General features: G+C 39.2%; 1 protein-coding gene across 1 annotated transcript in view; it reads right to left on the reverse strand.

Moving 5' to 3' along the window:
- Positions 1 to 16,899, reverse strand: part of THADA (THADA armadillo repeat containing) — a 153,044-nt gene that overhangs the window by 60,748 nt on the left and 75,397 nt on the right. The gene's annotated exons all lie outside the window — the stretch shown is intronic.

Consider the following 16,899-nt stretch of genomic DNA (forward strand, 5'->3'; position numbering starts at 1 on the left):
TAGAATCCTTAAATCCTTAAGTTGCCCCATCTTTAAAACCCATTTTTCACACAAAACAACAGGAAGTGCTGGCAGATGTTAACCTCCATGAAGTCAAAAGAAGGCAGCTGGATGAATAGCACTCCTCTGGCCCTTTCCAACTTAAACATCCCTCAATTTTCAGCTTTCTTGCTGTGCCATTTGCTCCCCAGTGCCAGCACAACTGCCTGGGGAGCAGACTGGCAGCTTGGCACACTGGATGGAGCAGGGCTGCTTGCACTGTACCAAGGAGACAGGGAAGGGAATTACCATCTATAACCACTCTGAAGTGCTGACAGAAAAGCATCTTTATTCCTGCTCCTGAGAACTTCATTCCAGGCCCCACGAAGCAGGGAGATACTCACACTTTCCCTTTCTGAGGACTGAGCTGCTGCACTGGGGTTCTGCTCTTTCTCCCCCAGAGTTTCATTTAAAAGCCTAATAGACATGGCCCTTGATGAAGGGAAGAATTCAAGGTACCAGAATAGAAAGCAAGACTGTAGCTTTCTGGTCAGACAGTTAAAACAAAAAAATGTATGCTCTCAGAGACCCTCCTTGCTATTTAAAAATGGGTTTTTCCAAGCAGCATAGAATAAATAGAAATGTTAAGAAAAAAAATTGTTTTAAAAAAAGAATAGTCATCTAAGCATGAGATTAAAACATTGGGTAGCATAAGAAAGCTGATACCAACTGCATAGTGGAGAGGGGCTCTCCAAGCCCAGCCCCTGTAGTGCCATCCTGGATGTGGCAGAGGGTGCATGACACACACCTGACACGAGTGACACCACCCCTATTATCCCACTTGGTTTTAACTTCCCATTCACACACAAGTGAAGAGGAAACACCTGGGTGAGGTAATTTCTAAAGGGGAACACATGGAAAGGTGTGTTGCACTAGGGAAGCCTAATGGAAAAGATCTTACTCAGCATAAGGAATTTTGCCTTACAGCCTCAAAACTGGAAATTCTGTTCACTTACACAGCTAAGTTACATTTACAGAAAGGGCTTCTATGCAAATTGAAAAAGTACATCCCTCATTATTTACTGAAACTGACCATGTGCGGAATTTAGGAAGCTTAAGAGATATTATCAGACCATTTCTGAAAATACATATTGTGAGCATTTGATATGGAAAAACTCTTGATCTATAAGAGTATTAGCACTTCATACTTGCAAAGTGACAATTTAGTGACTAATGGATCGAGCTGGGGCCTTCACTCTGGGAAAAGAAAAACCTTTGTATGCAGACTTTTAGATCTCAGATCATGATTTCCCACATTCCAGCTGTCACTTGCTCTGGGGTTTCTATTTTTTTGTTTGTTTGCTTGTTTTGGAAACACAAGCACTGCCACATAGCATTAAGTTGACACAATTTCATCTGGATTATTTTTTGTGAAATCGTTCAAGTGGAAAAACAGCTGCAGTCGTTTCAAATAAGCACAGAAACAGAAGAGATGTCAAGAGACTATCTAATCCATACAAACACTGAGGCAGGGTTTAAACATTCTTCAATGAAACAAATGCCTGACTGTCCCAATCCTAAAAACAACCAAGAAAGCAGATTCCAGAACACTTGTATGCAACTCCTCTAGTCTTTCACCCTCAAAATCCAAGCTCTTGAGGTAAGGTGTTCCTGTCTGCTCCCACTCCTGCCCTCACAGCAAACAACTTTTCTCTGGACACTATTCAGTCAGTCCAGATTTTTTCCTAGTGAGGCACTTATTAAACACAGAGATCCCACTGGGGCCCTTTGACAGGAACAATGAAATAAACTCCTGTCTCCCTTTGTCAGCAGGTGCTCTGTAGGCAAGACACATCCTGGAGAAGTAGCTTGTCTACTGTTTTTTAAAAATCTTCTGGAGTCCTCTGAACTGAACATCATTTTGTTGACACCATCTTTCTATGATGGCCTTTCCAAGATCTTTTTGAATCTTCATCTGTCAATTCTAAGACCTTTTGAATCTTTGAATCTTTATCTTTTTCTACAAAACACTTTGCAGAAGTGCAAAGCTTGCAAACATTTTGAAGTGTCACCAGAGATGTCTTTGCCCTCTCCTTTAGTCTGCTCTTTCCTGTGCAAGTGTTTGCTTATTAAAATGGTTTACGTAAATACCTTCTCAAATTAACCTTCTCCATCAAGGCACCAAGGCACTAAGCTGCCACTACTAATAGTTTCTCTATATTTTTTGTGGCTTGCCCTTAATGCCTGTTAAGTCATAGACATGATAGAAGAAGAAGAACGAAAATGGAAAATAATATTTATGCAGAAGCTTTTTATATCCTCTGCTAATTGAAAACCATTTGGTGCCTTAACCTTTCCAATTTTATTCTTCTGTGCTTGTATTCATTTCCAGGAACAACAATGGATTTACCCCTAAGCAATAATATAAAATCTGTTACACAATTATGAAGGGGCTATCATATTTTTTCCTAGCAGCTTAAATTAATTTAATCTCTTCAGCTCTGAAAACAACTCTCAAAGTGCCTTCCATGTAATGCAGAAGTAGTTTGACAGTTCAAACTAAAGGTTTTGAAAGAGAAAGAATTGTGTATACTAAGGAGGTAAAATTGGTGGATTTAAATTTGTCCAGGTAGGAAATTCAGTACTGAAAATGCAACTCCTCTGGAGTTAATTCTTTGTATGAACTGATCCTTTCAATACTATTCAGATGGTAAAAATCACAGGATATGAGCCCTATTTGAATAGTAGAATAAGAAGGTGCAACTCATGTCAGAGTTTGATGCACTCTTGAAAAGTGCTTGCATCCATTAAAGAAAACGTTCAACTACAATTTAGCCTGTTTTGACTTTTCCTAACATACAAAAAATCCTGTTTTTCTTGTTATTTCACCACAAGTCCTCTATCTTTTATTCAGGCACCCTCACCATATTTTAGACACCTAAAAAGCTTTTCCCACAAAGAAAATCTTCTCTCAGCATGAGATTTTAGAATGTCTAAGCTAAAGTGGAAATTGTAATTAACATCAGCATGTTTTATACAAAGCCTTACTTTATGTAAGTGAAAACCAGAGGCAACCAAACAAGCAATGTGTAGAAGTTAACCTCAGTAGCTCTCCACTTCCATCTCATGTGATGTGTCATTCTTTGGCTTCCATGATCTAAGACTACAAGCCAGGCAATGAGGAGTTTGCCAGTTTGCATGAGGAGGTAGCAAGTTTTATGAGACTGTTTGATATAGCTAATAAAATAGACAGGCTTTCCAGTGCATGGCTCTCCTCAAGTCCAAAATACTACAAGATTTAAAACCCTCTGCTGAATTCCTCACACATAAATGCAGTGAGGTCATGGTGCTCCTCGTGTATGTGGCATTGTTTTTTTATTACACAAAGGCAATATATTAAAGATTTTTTTTTTCTTTTTTAAAGGTAGTTTTACCAAAGATTTGTGCTATCTGTGGAGGAAGGTTTATGCTGGCTGCCAGTGGTTCTCTTTAATGGATACAACACTTCACTGAGACAAAGATTGTTTGTAGTTCTGCGGAATCCTGCATTAAAGATGGTGAGTTCATGGATGCCCAGAAACTTTTTCCTCCCCTGTGCAGGCTGTTCAGGAGCCAGGATATTACACCAACAGGACAGCAGAGATGTGGGAACCCAGGACATCCCTCTGGCTGCCCAGAACGGCCAAGACCCCTGCCAGGGGGCTCAGAAGCCCTGGCACGGAGCCTAAAACACCTGTGGGTTTGATTATGACCTGTGGAGCAAATTACCAACCTCATATGAAGATCAGCAAGCCACAACAGTTTAGGCAGAATAATAGTGAAGTTATCATGGGGTGAAAAAGTAGATTTTGGGGTTTCTAGAATGGAGGTTTCAAGAGGCAAGATGGAGGGATCTGGGCGTGTCCAGCCTTTCTCCTTCTTCTTCTTGGCCTCCATCTTCTGCTGTGATGTTGGCACTTTTAGATTGGTTTAGAGTCGAAGCTCACTGTCTAACATAGGTGATAGGTATTGGAAAGTAATTGTAAACATTGTACACATAGTTTTTAGGATAAAGACATAACACCGCCACGGGGGCGGGCAGAGTGCCTGGAACTGTCCTGCTGGACGGACCTCGGCAGGGCAGCAGAAAATTTTTTATAGATAAGATGCAATAAACAACCTTGAGACTGAGAAATGAAGAGCCCCACCAACTCATTCTTCAAGCACTCGGGCTGGGAAAAGAGACTTTGAACAATCTTGGGGTCATGGCAACCAGCAAAAGATCCCGAGACTGAGACTGCCCATCAACCTGGACAAGAGTTGTTAAAACAGCGTAAGCATGGCAAGTCCAGATACTTGGATACATGATGGGACATCTGAGACCACTCAGTCCACAAGGTTCTGACTCTGAGTCAGCATGCCCTAAGCTGCTGCAGGTAAAACCACCTGCATGGGAGAATGACTTAGTGCAAAATAGACAGAAAAATCCCAAACAAACTCCACGAAGCCAGCCCAGGTGTGACACTACATCCTAATGAGCAAAACTCAAGGACTCAGCATGCCAAGGAAGCCATGTTCTTCTCTTCAGCCATTCCCAACTTCCAGAACCTTCCTTGGAGTTGTCAAGGTTTCACCCTGGTTTTTCAGCTGTAGAAGGCTCAAGAAAAGGAGAAAAAGCAGAGAAGGGTGGGGGAAGGAAGAGAAGCAAAGGAATAGCCAGCTTGGTTCCCCTCTGGTCAATCAGCACACGTATCCTTCTGTCCTGTTCACATCCATCCCCCACCCAACAGCTTTCAGATGCAACACTCTGTCCTGACATGAGAAAGTTGAGTGTTTTCTTTGTACCCAAGCAGGCCTTAAGACATAACATCTGCTATTTTCTAAGTGTTCATTTTGGATGATTAAGTGAAAAAAAATGCACATTGCTTTTTTAAAAATAAAAACAAATACTTAAATGGCTAGACATCAGCTAAGTCAAAAATGTAAATCAGCAAGAGACATTTTTTCCCCCCACACTAACTTTGATTTGATATGCAGCAAATCATTGTCTTGAGAAGCTTTCATATCAGCTTGAATTGCTGGGAAATACACAATTAAAATAATGAAGCAATGGAGTGATGGAGGAAAACTTGTATCAAACACAAAATTTACCTAGTGCAAATTTATTTTGGTGGCAAGAATTCTCCTGCATACATACAGAGACATTGCAAATACAGCACAACCTTTCAATAGCCACAAAGTTAATCTAGCATGACACACTTTCTAACAAATTAAAATTAACATTTCAGAGCATTAGCAATAATTTTATAGGAGGAACTACGGTTTCTGAAATTTATAATAAACTTTTAATTTCCAACATAAAACAATGATTAGCTGGATACCTGGTGTACATGAGCACATGTTTGCATTTGAAAGAAAGCACAGTCTTCAGCATGTTGCTGCACCAAATGCCTTTTTCAAATAATGAAATTTTCCAAAAACAGGTTATCCAGTTGCATACTTCTCAGTGAAGTAGCAACATTGAGCTTTCCTCCCCCCTTAAGATGACCTGAAACAACAAAAACTTTTTCATGCATGCCCTCAGCTATGTTAAGTACACAGTACAAATATTCACATTCCTAAGTGCAAAACTGAAACAATGCTCCCAGTGTTCATTGCAGTGCTTACTGGGGGGGGGAAAAATACAAACCAAAAAACCAAACTGACATCACCCGAAACTTAACATTCTCAACACATATCCTTTACCTCCCTAAAAAAAATACAAAGAATACAGATGTTTCAGCAGCTGAAAGAAAATACTGTGTAAATACTCAGCTTTCAAAAATATGCCACTCACCAGGTTATGAAGGTTGAAGTAACATGGGAGGGCAAAAAAAAAGAAAGTGTTTGCAAAATGGCAGCAGTAGAAGATTTACTGAGCTAAATGTGGGTTTTCTGAACAGTCCCATCAAAAGCTTTCCCCTGAGTATTAATGTGCTGGTAAAAAACCCTCAAACATAAATTTTCTTTTCTTCTCTCATTTAAAGGCAGATAAAATTTTATTCTTCTTCTATGCTAAATACATCTGCCAAGTTATCTCTGTATTCTGAAACTTAGGTCCAATGTTTTTTTACTACAGCCATGTAGATAAAAACTGGCAAGCTGCTGTGACAGGTGAAGGCATTTTTATAAGTATGATAAAAAGTTTGAAGTTACAATAATTAGCTCTAGGGAAAAACAAGTCTTAAAAATCCCCTTTTTTTCTTAAAGATGAAAAGCGCCAGTGTGATAATTACAATGGGACTAAAAAAACCTCATCTACCCCCCACCCATTTGCCAATAAGATATCCATACAAAAATAGATGGGAGAGTTTATAACTGTCTGCTTACCACCCTGCTCTGTTAGAAATTGGTATTTGTGGAAAAGAAATATAATGTTTTATCACCAGAATGTGGTATGAACACAGTGCCTGCAGTCCATGCTGATGTCCCGGGCAAAAGCAGCCACACACATGGCAGAGTTTAAAATGAGTCCAGAGGCACGGGGCACAAAGGTGCTGCACCAGGCACTGCTGGAGGCACCCTGTGCTCTGTGTCCTCATGACCCAGACTCTGCCACACTGAGGTTTAACAACTCTGTAGATAGATCAACTCTATTAGTCATTAAGGATTTTCTTCACCTGAGGTATTTAATTATGAGAGAAGTTTTTATCTGGAGCTTGTGAGAGAGAGTAAATATTCTGAATTTATTTCCCCATTTAAATGGCAATATACTGAAGAGGAATTTCAAATGTTTATCAATTCCCTTGTCACCCACAAACAAATGTGTAAGAAAAGCCATCATTCATCTCACAGTCCTAGACCATTTAGATATACCAAATTATTATAGCATCACCCCCCCTTGCTCCTACCATTCCCTTTCTTAGAAGTCTTTCATTACATAATAGTAGTTTCACAACTAACAGATCAGATTATCATTTCTGCCAGAGATACATTATGTGATTGCATGTGGATATTGCTTCCTTAAAGTTGCTTTTGTATAGACTAATAAATGTAGTCTGAGGTTCAACAATTTCCTTCTGCAAATAATTTTATGAAAACTGTATAAAATCTTTTTCTTTCTTTAAAGCAACAGCTGGCTCACAATTCAATTTTTCCAGAATTTTAGCTTTGTTTTGTCAGAACATTTCATTATCTAATTTCCCCATTTTGCTTTATTATTCATGAGAAATTATGGAACTTGAATCCTTCTTCCAAATATATCCACCAAAATTCATGAAGCTGGGTTTATACATTAATTAAAAGTTCTTTTGATTAAAATGAAGGGAAGCATGTTTTGATTTAATTAAGAAGTAAAAAAAGGCTTGAAAACATCTAAATAATGAATACAATACCAGTTTACTCTGTATAACTCAGCAAGAATAACACAGCTATTTAATAAGCTGAAAATTATGAATGTGGCATAATAAAGTTAGAAGATGCTGAAAAATAGCAAAGTTGCTTTCTTCTCAGTGACTGACATATATCAGACATAAAACATACCTCATTAAAAACGTGTTTTTCACATTTAAGATAAATGCATTTTTGCCTAAAACAAGCCCAACAAAATGTGAAATTTCACAGATCAAAATTCTTGCGCTACAATTTTTATTAGGTTTTTCTCCAGGTTTTCCTTCCTATTTCAGTCTGATAAAAGTGAATTGCAGCTTAAAATTTGTGTACATGACTCAAAATTTTCACTGGGAGAAAACTAAACAGTGAGAAGTTTGCTGCCAGGAAACAGCAGATTCATTTCACTTGGAAGACCCAGCTGAATCTTCTCTTGAAAGTACACGGTTTGCCACAGAAACCTGATATGAGGTCCCACTTCATCATTATTAGGACTTTTTTACCATTAGGATTTAAGCTACTTTTTAAGCTGTCATTCAACCAAAGGTACATGGTGCTGGGCAGAGAAACCCAACCAGAAGGACTGGCTGATGAGCAAAGAGAAAACCCCAATAAGCAGGCAGGGCTAAGAAAAAGCAAATCAGCTTGATGAGTCAAAGAAAGAAAAGTCAAACCTGAGTGGGTCTCAAACACATCCTCCTAAGCAGCCAGCCTGACCAGGGATGAAAGAGGCTACTGTGGAGCTGGTGGTATTTCCACTTTCTGCAAACCTCCCTATTATCTTCCCACAACATGTAACTAACACCTGTAAGTCTAGAGAAATGAACAAACCAGGCTGGTGGGAGCAGTTTAGAACTGTCCTCAGCCTGCATTTCTAATCAGAACAAACAGCAGCAAGGATACAATGAAGTCTCTTCTTCCAAATCTATACTCTGTCATCCTAAAACCCCAGCCATCATTTCTTAATCCAGCTACCTCAAAGGATATAAAGCCACACACATACACACCCCAGCTTTCTTTTCCCTCTTCCTTTTTTTTTGAGGGATGGCAGTGAAAAAATTTGAAATTCTTTTTTCCCAGGCTATGTCTTCATAACAACTCCCCTGTACATACCCACACAAAGGAAACAAATGCAAATAAAGACCAAGGCCCACATTCCTGTTTACTGAGGGATATTTACAATTGGGAGGAATATTGTCAGCTACCCCACTGACACAAGGAAGCTGACATGGTAAGGGACACAGCATGAACATGTTTATCAAGAGTGCTCAGAAGTACACTGCCACTTGACCCTGCAGCTCTGCTGGTTTCAGCAGAGGTGATCTTCTGCCTCAGGAATGTCTGTATTAACACACAAGCTGAGAAAATAATTAGAAATAAGCTAAATCAATCTGATGCTTTTAGTTCCCGAGTTCACATTATAAAATAAAATGAAGTAAAGCTTGCAGCTACAGAAAATTATCTACTTCTATCAACTAATAATTTTAAACTTACAGAGGAGAAAATATATACACAGGTCTCTCTCAAACATGAGAAAAATATTCAGAATTTTTAAAGTCTGAGGAATAATTTGACACATGAAAAGTCCCAGTGCAGCTTGCTATAACCATGGTAATAAAATTATTAAAAAAGAAAAAAGGTGATGTTTTTCAAGGTTGTATTACAACTTCTGAAAGCTTTTCCCCATTTGTACATTGTCAGTCATAACCTGTGACTGTACATGTCTCTGTGCATGAGGATCAACTTCCACTGCTGCTTATTTACAAGAATTTTGTCACCATTAATGACTCCATTTGCATCTGAGGAACTCAGTATTAGCAACTGCACTCTTTTGTTTAAACTCTAAGCCAACATTTCAAAGCCTGCTGAACTTAGGTAAGATTGATTGCTCTTCCACGCAGGGATTGCTGCACCTGAGTGCAAACAATAGGGCAAATGTTCCTCCTTTAAAGAAAATTCTCACCCAGTTAGATGCAGGTAACAGGGGGAACATGGGAGGCTACAGCTCTGCAGATGCATCAAACCCCATCCACGCTGGTGCCCAGACCCCCAACTCAAATGGCAAAATCCTCCAACACACAGCAACACAGCTGAATGCAAGTAAAACTCACAAGAATTTTCCTCTGTCAAAACTATCCCTATAAAAGGGAACGAACAACTGAAACATGCAATAAAAGTAACTTTATGTCTAGACAGCATAGCTGATGGGTGGGCTTAACTTGCAGATAAGTTAAATTGAATTCCAAGCATAAACATTAATAAGTAGTTCAGCTTTACAAGGGTAGTACATAAGACAACTGGAAAGAAGAAGGTGCATTTAATACAAACTGGTTTCCTTTTTACTTCTTTTTTTACAGTAACATCTAAAAATTAATTTGTGTGAGAGGATCCTACTTAGCTGCAACATGTGGGAAAAAAAGACAATCCTCAATCCAACAGCCCTCCTGTATTTTCAGTCTCACTGGACTACAAGGCAGCACTGTTCAGTCCAGGTGTGTGTGGATCCAGGCACCTTCCAACAAGCAAGACCATGTGAGAGGAAAGAGGACTGGCTCCCTGAAATACACAACATCTCTACTTATTTTCTATAAATGGTGTAGAAATAAAGCTTTTACTTATGTAACCACATATTGTTTCTCAATATGACCCCCCTCTCCCATATTATAAAAGATTATAGAATAAAGTCTTGCAGGCAAGGAAACAGAGATTGATTTATTTGAAATACAAAAAGGATGCATCTCAGAGACAGACAATTCAGATCCCGTAAGTTCCAATTCATAGATAGTAGGCATGTGCACGAGAATTTATGGGAGGAGAAAAAAATGCCAAAACTATGTTTTAAGTATATTTTTTGGAAGCACTTGGCTCTTCAGAAAACACAGAGGGAAGAATACCTAAGTGTCAGTACAATATAGATTGTACAATCAAAACTGCACTGAAAATAATCAACAGTATTTCCTCAGAGTTCTGTCAGTTTTGGACCACTGATCATCCTAAAGTTTTTGAAACTACAAAGTTCAAAGAAACACAGAAAACTCGCAATGAAGTTTAAACTACAGCAAATACATGAATCATCCTACTGCTGAAGATCAGCAGATTTTTGCCTTACACATATGGACAAGCTATTTATAAATTTTCACTTCCCATCAGGCTCAGCATGATGTCAGCTTACAATAACAAGTTAATGTTAATGTTTTCCAGTAATTTCCACAGTGCCATTTAACTGCAAGTGCCCCAGCCAAGGTAAACTTAAGGGCAAGGAAAGGGCTAACTGCATAATCAGAGAGCAACATTAATGAATTTTTCATCTCTGCTTTGAACATTTGGAATTCTACCTGCAATGTATTTGCCTTTTGTTCCCCAAGTCTAATCTCACTAGTGAGCTGATTACATCTCCCCCAAATGGCTCAAGTATTCCTTCTGATTTTAATTAGTGACAGTGCTTCATCGCCTTGTGGATTTTTTCCCCAGACAAACAAGCATCCCACGCTATTGCAGCAAGTGCCAAACTCAAAGCTAGCAAACATTTTCCAAGCTCTAGTAAGACCATGCTCTTTGTTTTACAATCAGCAGCACCACAGCAGATGAACACTGCCTTTGTGAATTCACCAGTAACAGACAATATCCAGAATAAAATGACTAAATTTCCTGGGGGTCTTCTCTACAGATGAATTAGAAGCTGGTCAGAAAGATCTGCTCTTTATTGTTATTTTTCCCCCTTCTCTCTTCCACTTGTATGCAATTGATGTATTTTTGATATAAGGGAATGTCAACAGCAACAGTTTTTATGTCTGAAAAGACTTTTTTGAAAAATAAGTTCTTCCAACACTTTCCCTTACTCAAGGCCACCCTCTCCAACATTTGCACATGCTTGCCTTTGATTTTATTATCCCAAAGGAGTACAGCTGTCTCACTGTCTCTAAGAACAGTTTTTTAAAGCCACTTAACCCTCTGCTCAGCTTTGGATATTGAACTGCACAGAGGTTGCTGCCTTCTGAACACACCGGTGCCAGTGGCAGATGTTACCATGCCCACCATTTTTTTTGACACCACATCCAGCTCAAGTTTGACAATTTCAAACATCCTACCCAGGTTTCTAATGAAAGCAAACTCCCCATTCCCTTCAGTCACATCAATTAGGTTAGCAGAGGCCTGATATTGAAATTAGAATATTGAAATTTATTTAAATAACATCCAAATATTGAAATCTTATTTGGTTTGGCTGAAATGGCTCCAAGAGGACCACCAGCTGATCTGTGGCCGCTGCAACACCCAGCAGCCAGAGGACAGTGATGATCAGCTGCATGTGGAGCGCTGTGCACAAGCTGTTTGTAGAGCATGAGCCTACACAAATCCTCTGGCATTAGGGTCTCAAAACCGGCAACGTGAACAAGCAGGCACCCATTTCACTAAAAGCCAGATTGGCTCAAGGCAGCTGAAAACCACCCAGCATCAGTGATGGAAGGGACTATTAGGATACTTCATGCCCTTTTCATTCAAATAAACACCAGACACAAGTGCTAAGAGTATCTCAATGGGTTCTTCACTGTGTTATCCCTTTGCAATCAGAACCAATCTGGTCGTGCTTGTGGTCACCTCCACCCACCATGGCCATGTTCTGTTGCTTCTGTAGTTTACCAGTGGCTACAATTGCAAAATCACCCACTAAAATCAACAGTGTCTTTAGTTAACAGATTAAACAGTTTATTTTACTACCTTTATATAAACTAAACCAGAATCCAGGGAGAGCTTGTGGTTTCAAGTCACTTCAGAGTGTGAATTTGGCAGAACAGAAGTGAGTGGAAGGCCCTGCTACCCTCACTCATAGCTCCATTACTCGTTCATAATCTCTGGTACAAAGCAGATAAGAGGCACCACACATTGAATGGCTCCTCAGCACACAGATCTTGTGTGCATCTCCCCTATCACCATTTTTAGAGAGGTGCCTGTTCCATACCCTGTCCTCAATCCTAATCACTAAGTATCCACTGGTTATCAACAGATTATGCTGGGGATTGATGGTTTATGTTGAAGAATCATTCCATAAACCTGCATTTTTTTGTTGTTTTTAAGCAGCAAAATTTACTACAGCTCTAAAACTACAATAAAGCACATATTAACAGTATGACTGCTTCAAATAAACTCAAACACTAAAAATATTTCAATTTGGCAAAAAAAAACCAACAAAATGAACTAGCAAGAACATGTCAGAAGTTAGGGAATCCACAGAGGTAGTTAAAGAGTCTACTAAAAGTCCACAGAATCCCATGGTTTAACTGCACTCGGAAAACCAAAATAAATTTATTTGAAACCAAGCTTCTTCTTCCCCTCTCCAAACACCATTATGCATTTTCTGTGCACTTGACCAGTCTTGCTGGCTTTACAATACATTAAATATTATCAGCCAGCCGCAAAAGGGGAGCTTTATAAATAATTTATAAATTTATTTACTTGATGTTAAGGTGGATGAGTTCTCTTCTAGTAACAGATAACAACAAAGTAAAAGCTCTTTGGTGAACAAGGCGAAAGGCAAAAATAAAATACTTTCTGGTGACATTATAGTTTTAACTACATAAAGTTCTCTCTGTGAAAAGATGCCTTACAGACAGCATTGCTTACAATACAGTAGCAATAATGAGTATGAAAGTTTTGCATTAGAAACCGTGAAAGAAATGAAAAAAAATCCTCAAATTTAACACCTTTGTTTTAGTTACTGTACAAACTGTGCAAATTTCATACTTGTCACCCAAAATAACCCACTTTATTCCCAAGAAACCAGGCTAATAAAGAAAGACCCAAATCAAGTTTGTCTAATTCAGTTCTGTGACAGCACCTCCTGCTCACAGCACTGCAATGGAATGGCACCGTCCAGGGACACCTCCCAAGTGCTTCATGCTTCTGTAATTGCAGAACTGCAACTGCTTTGAGGATTTTTGTGATGCATAATCATGGTGCTGTAATTCTATTCAAAAAGTTGTCTGTGTAAAACCCCAGGGATTTTTTACGTAGATAAAAAACAAACTTTGTTCATGACTGAATGCAAAAAATATACAAGTGACTCCCAGCTTCTAAACCCTTCTTCCTGTTGTCATATCCAATAAATATCACTGTTATAAAACTGAATTAAAAGATAACATGTGAATGGAACATGAATTCCTCTGAAAGGAAAAGGCTGATGGAAAACCGTTAGTAAGACTCAACTACTCAAAGAGTTGATGAAGAAAGTATTAAAGGCTGTTGTGGTTACAAATGTCTCACTTTCTGAGGAAATCTAATAGCCTACTGCACTAGGAGAGAGAAAACCCAATTAGTTACTGCTGTAATAATTTGAGAGCTGGACATGATCAGTTTAGGAACATTTGCAACTTGACTTAAGAAATACTTAGGATGAAATAATTTATTTGGACCATGTGATCACAAAACTTCAAAAACTCGACAGGAAATTAACTTCTTCAACTGTTCACAAAGTACCACATTACATAAGACTAAAAACAGCTTTAAATGTCATTAGAACTCTTAACTCTTGTGTCAAATTGAATTAAATGACAATGCTATATATTCAATGTATCTGTCTGAAAGACTAAACAATTTTTTTTCTTCTCTACAATAGGGCTTTTCAGAAAAATGAAAAATTATGAAAATTAAACAACGCTAAGAGCTACATTACTTTGTAGTTATATTTCCTTCTTTAATACTGTGTCTCTATCATTTCTACTAACAGTTCCTATTTTTTTAGAGAAAACAATATTCTCCCTTTATTGCTAAAGGCAGTGTGATATTTCAAAGATAGCACTTTTTTCCTCACCAGTGATCACTGAGTACCAAGAGGCCATATTGTGCATATTTCAAAACTAGTTAAACATAAAAAGCTCATTTTGGCTTTCATAAGCTTTGGCTTTTTTTCACTTCCAACAACTAAAGATGCTTGATACCCTGAGGTGATTACACCAAGTCTCTTCCTTTTGAAATACTTCAGGTTTTCCACGGGCTGCAGTTTTATGCTGCAAGACAGCATACACACTCAGAGCATATGTTTTTTATTAGATGTTACATCAGGATATAACAAAGCCTAATAAAAATCTGGCAATAGGGTGTATATGTGAAGTCTTTGAGTGTTACTATGTCCATCTCTACATCTTCCAGAGCCTTTTTATGGAAGTGGGTAGTATTCACTAGATGGGAAAACAGGAGAATCACCAGAGCACACACATATTTTTATGCTGCTATTACTAAGTTTTCTATTAACATAATAACCTAAAAAGTATTAAGCATGTAGCACGTTTCACATAACATACTGACAAGCTGATTTAATCTTTCTTCTTTGTCTTGGGTTGGTTTGGGTTCATAAGTGACTTCATTCCATAGAATGAAGGCTCTACCTTATTCTTATGGCACAAAATAATTCAATAGGTACAAAAATCAAGCATGCATTCAAGCATGGCTCCACCTTTATTTTCTGTGGGGAAAAAAAAAGTGAATATTGTGCTCTTTACATTTCCTGTTCTATTTGCCAGCCTTGTCTGTTTCACCAATGAAACAAGAGGGACAGAACCTTGGAAGAATAGATGAAAGATTTTCTGCACTTTACAAATGTGAGCTGAGCATTTGTAATTTGTGAGATGTGAGTTTGCTATAGAAGTGTTTCATAGGGACCGAGAGAAGTTGGCTTTTCCTATCTTACTTTTTTTTCTCTTTTAAGACTATAAATTTAATAATATAAAGCTAAACAAATGCATGCATTTGGACTGGTGAAAGGAAGAAAAGGTGCTAAGAGAATTCAACCATACTCAAGTAAAACTCAGTATGAACTATAAATGCTCAATATCTTCCATTTACATCAGATCTTTTAGTGTTGAATTCATAAGCAATTTCTCCAAGTGAAAAGGAAGGTTTAATGTTGATGCATTTGCACCAAAAAAGGATGGATCAGATTTTCAAGATGTAAATTTTTCCCAATATATACCTCTGTCACAAAGACCTTTCTGCAGCTTTGAAAGTACCTCTGTATTTGAGGGAAAAAAATTAATAACTACTGCTTATTTTTCACAATAAAAACAGGCCAGAATGAACAACTACAATCTGCAGAGGTTACCTGCCAAATAGAGATTGAGACATTCATTGCAGATGTGAAGATGCACTGAATCTGAAGTTTTCACTTCTGAATAAAATCAATATACAGATAGATTTGGCCAGCATTTCTAACACCATTAATTAATGGTAATTACTTCAGTGCAATAAGCAACAAAATACCACAACAGCAGCTATTCTGTAAGAGGATGAGGTCCAAAACAGAGATAAAAAGGAGCAAACATCTGAAAGAAGAGCTGGTGGGAGAGAGTTGATAGTGAGGGTGCCAGAGGAAACAGGGTAGAGATAACAGAGGCACAAGCAGCTAGGGAGGGCAGAATAGAAGCACCTGCTGCTTATCATTCCTTCAGAAGCCTTATTAATTCTTTGGTTGTTTAAAGCTGTGGGGGAGGTTTCCACACTCCCAAATATCAAGGAGACTCTGATGATCCAAAGACAACTGGCACCTTTTATGAAGCAGAGAAAAGGAGGAATCTCGACAGGTGATAAATTTAGAAGCATCCCTCACCCTCTCAGCATCTCCCCTTGCTCTGTTCTGCAGTTAGATCACTCCTAGACTGCTTCCAGCGCCTAAGGAAGGCTCTGCAGGGTATACCAAGTCCAAGGGAAGCCATATTTTTTCATCACCCAACTTACAATCCACATTATCACCATTCTGGCCTTGCACAGGACCATCCCCAGGAGTTACACCACGTGCTTGAGAGCATTGTCCAAATGCTCCCTGAACTCTGTCAGGCTGCTGCTGTGCCCATTCTGTGGGGAGTCTGTTCCAGTGCCCAGTCACACTCTCTGCTGTTTTCCTGATACCCAACAGAAACCTCTCCCAGCTCAGCCTCATCTTGTTTCCTTGATTCCTGGGCACACAAGTGAAGAGGCCAATACCTGCTCCTCTCCTCTTCCCCTCTCAAGGAAATTGTAATTGCAATGAGGTCTCCTCTCAGTCTCCTCTTCCCCAGGCTGAATAGACCAAGTGACCTCAGCCACTCTCATATGGCTTCCCCTCAAGGCTCTTCATCAACCTCATGGACCTGCTCTGGACACTCCCTAACAGTTTCATACCCTTCTTACATTGTGTCACCCAGAACTGCCCCAGCACTGGAGGTGCCCCAGTGCAGAGCAGAGCAGGACCATCCCCTCCCTTGTCTGGCTGTAATGCTGTGCCTGGTGCCCTCCTGGCTGCCAGGGCACTGCTGACTCAGATCCCACTTGCCATTGACCAAGTGGAATATGAGTCAAGGTCCCAGGGTCCCTTTCCATGGAGCTGCTCTCCAACTTCTCATTTCCCAGTCTATACACACAACGAGGGCTGCCCTGTCCCAAGTGCAGAATTGGGCACTCATCACTGTTAAACTTCATAGAGTTGGTGGTTGCCCATCTCTCTAATTTGCTGAGGTCTCTCTGCAGGGCCTCTCTGTCCTCAAGGGAGTTGACAGCTCCTCCCAGTTTACTGTCACTGGCTTTTAGATGAGGTTTTTAGCAGAAATG

Source organism: Molothrus aeneus, chromosome 3, assembly GCF_037042795.1.
Source record: "Molothrus aeneus isolate 106 chromosome 3, BPBGC_Maene_1.0, whole genome shotgun sequence".
Classification (NCBI taxonomy): domain Eukaryota; kingdom Metazoa; phylum Chordata; class Aves; order Passeriformes; family Icteridae; genus Molothrus; species Molothrus aeneus.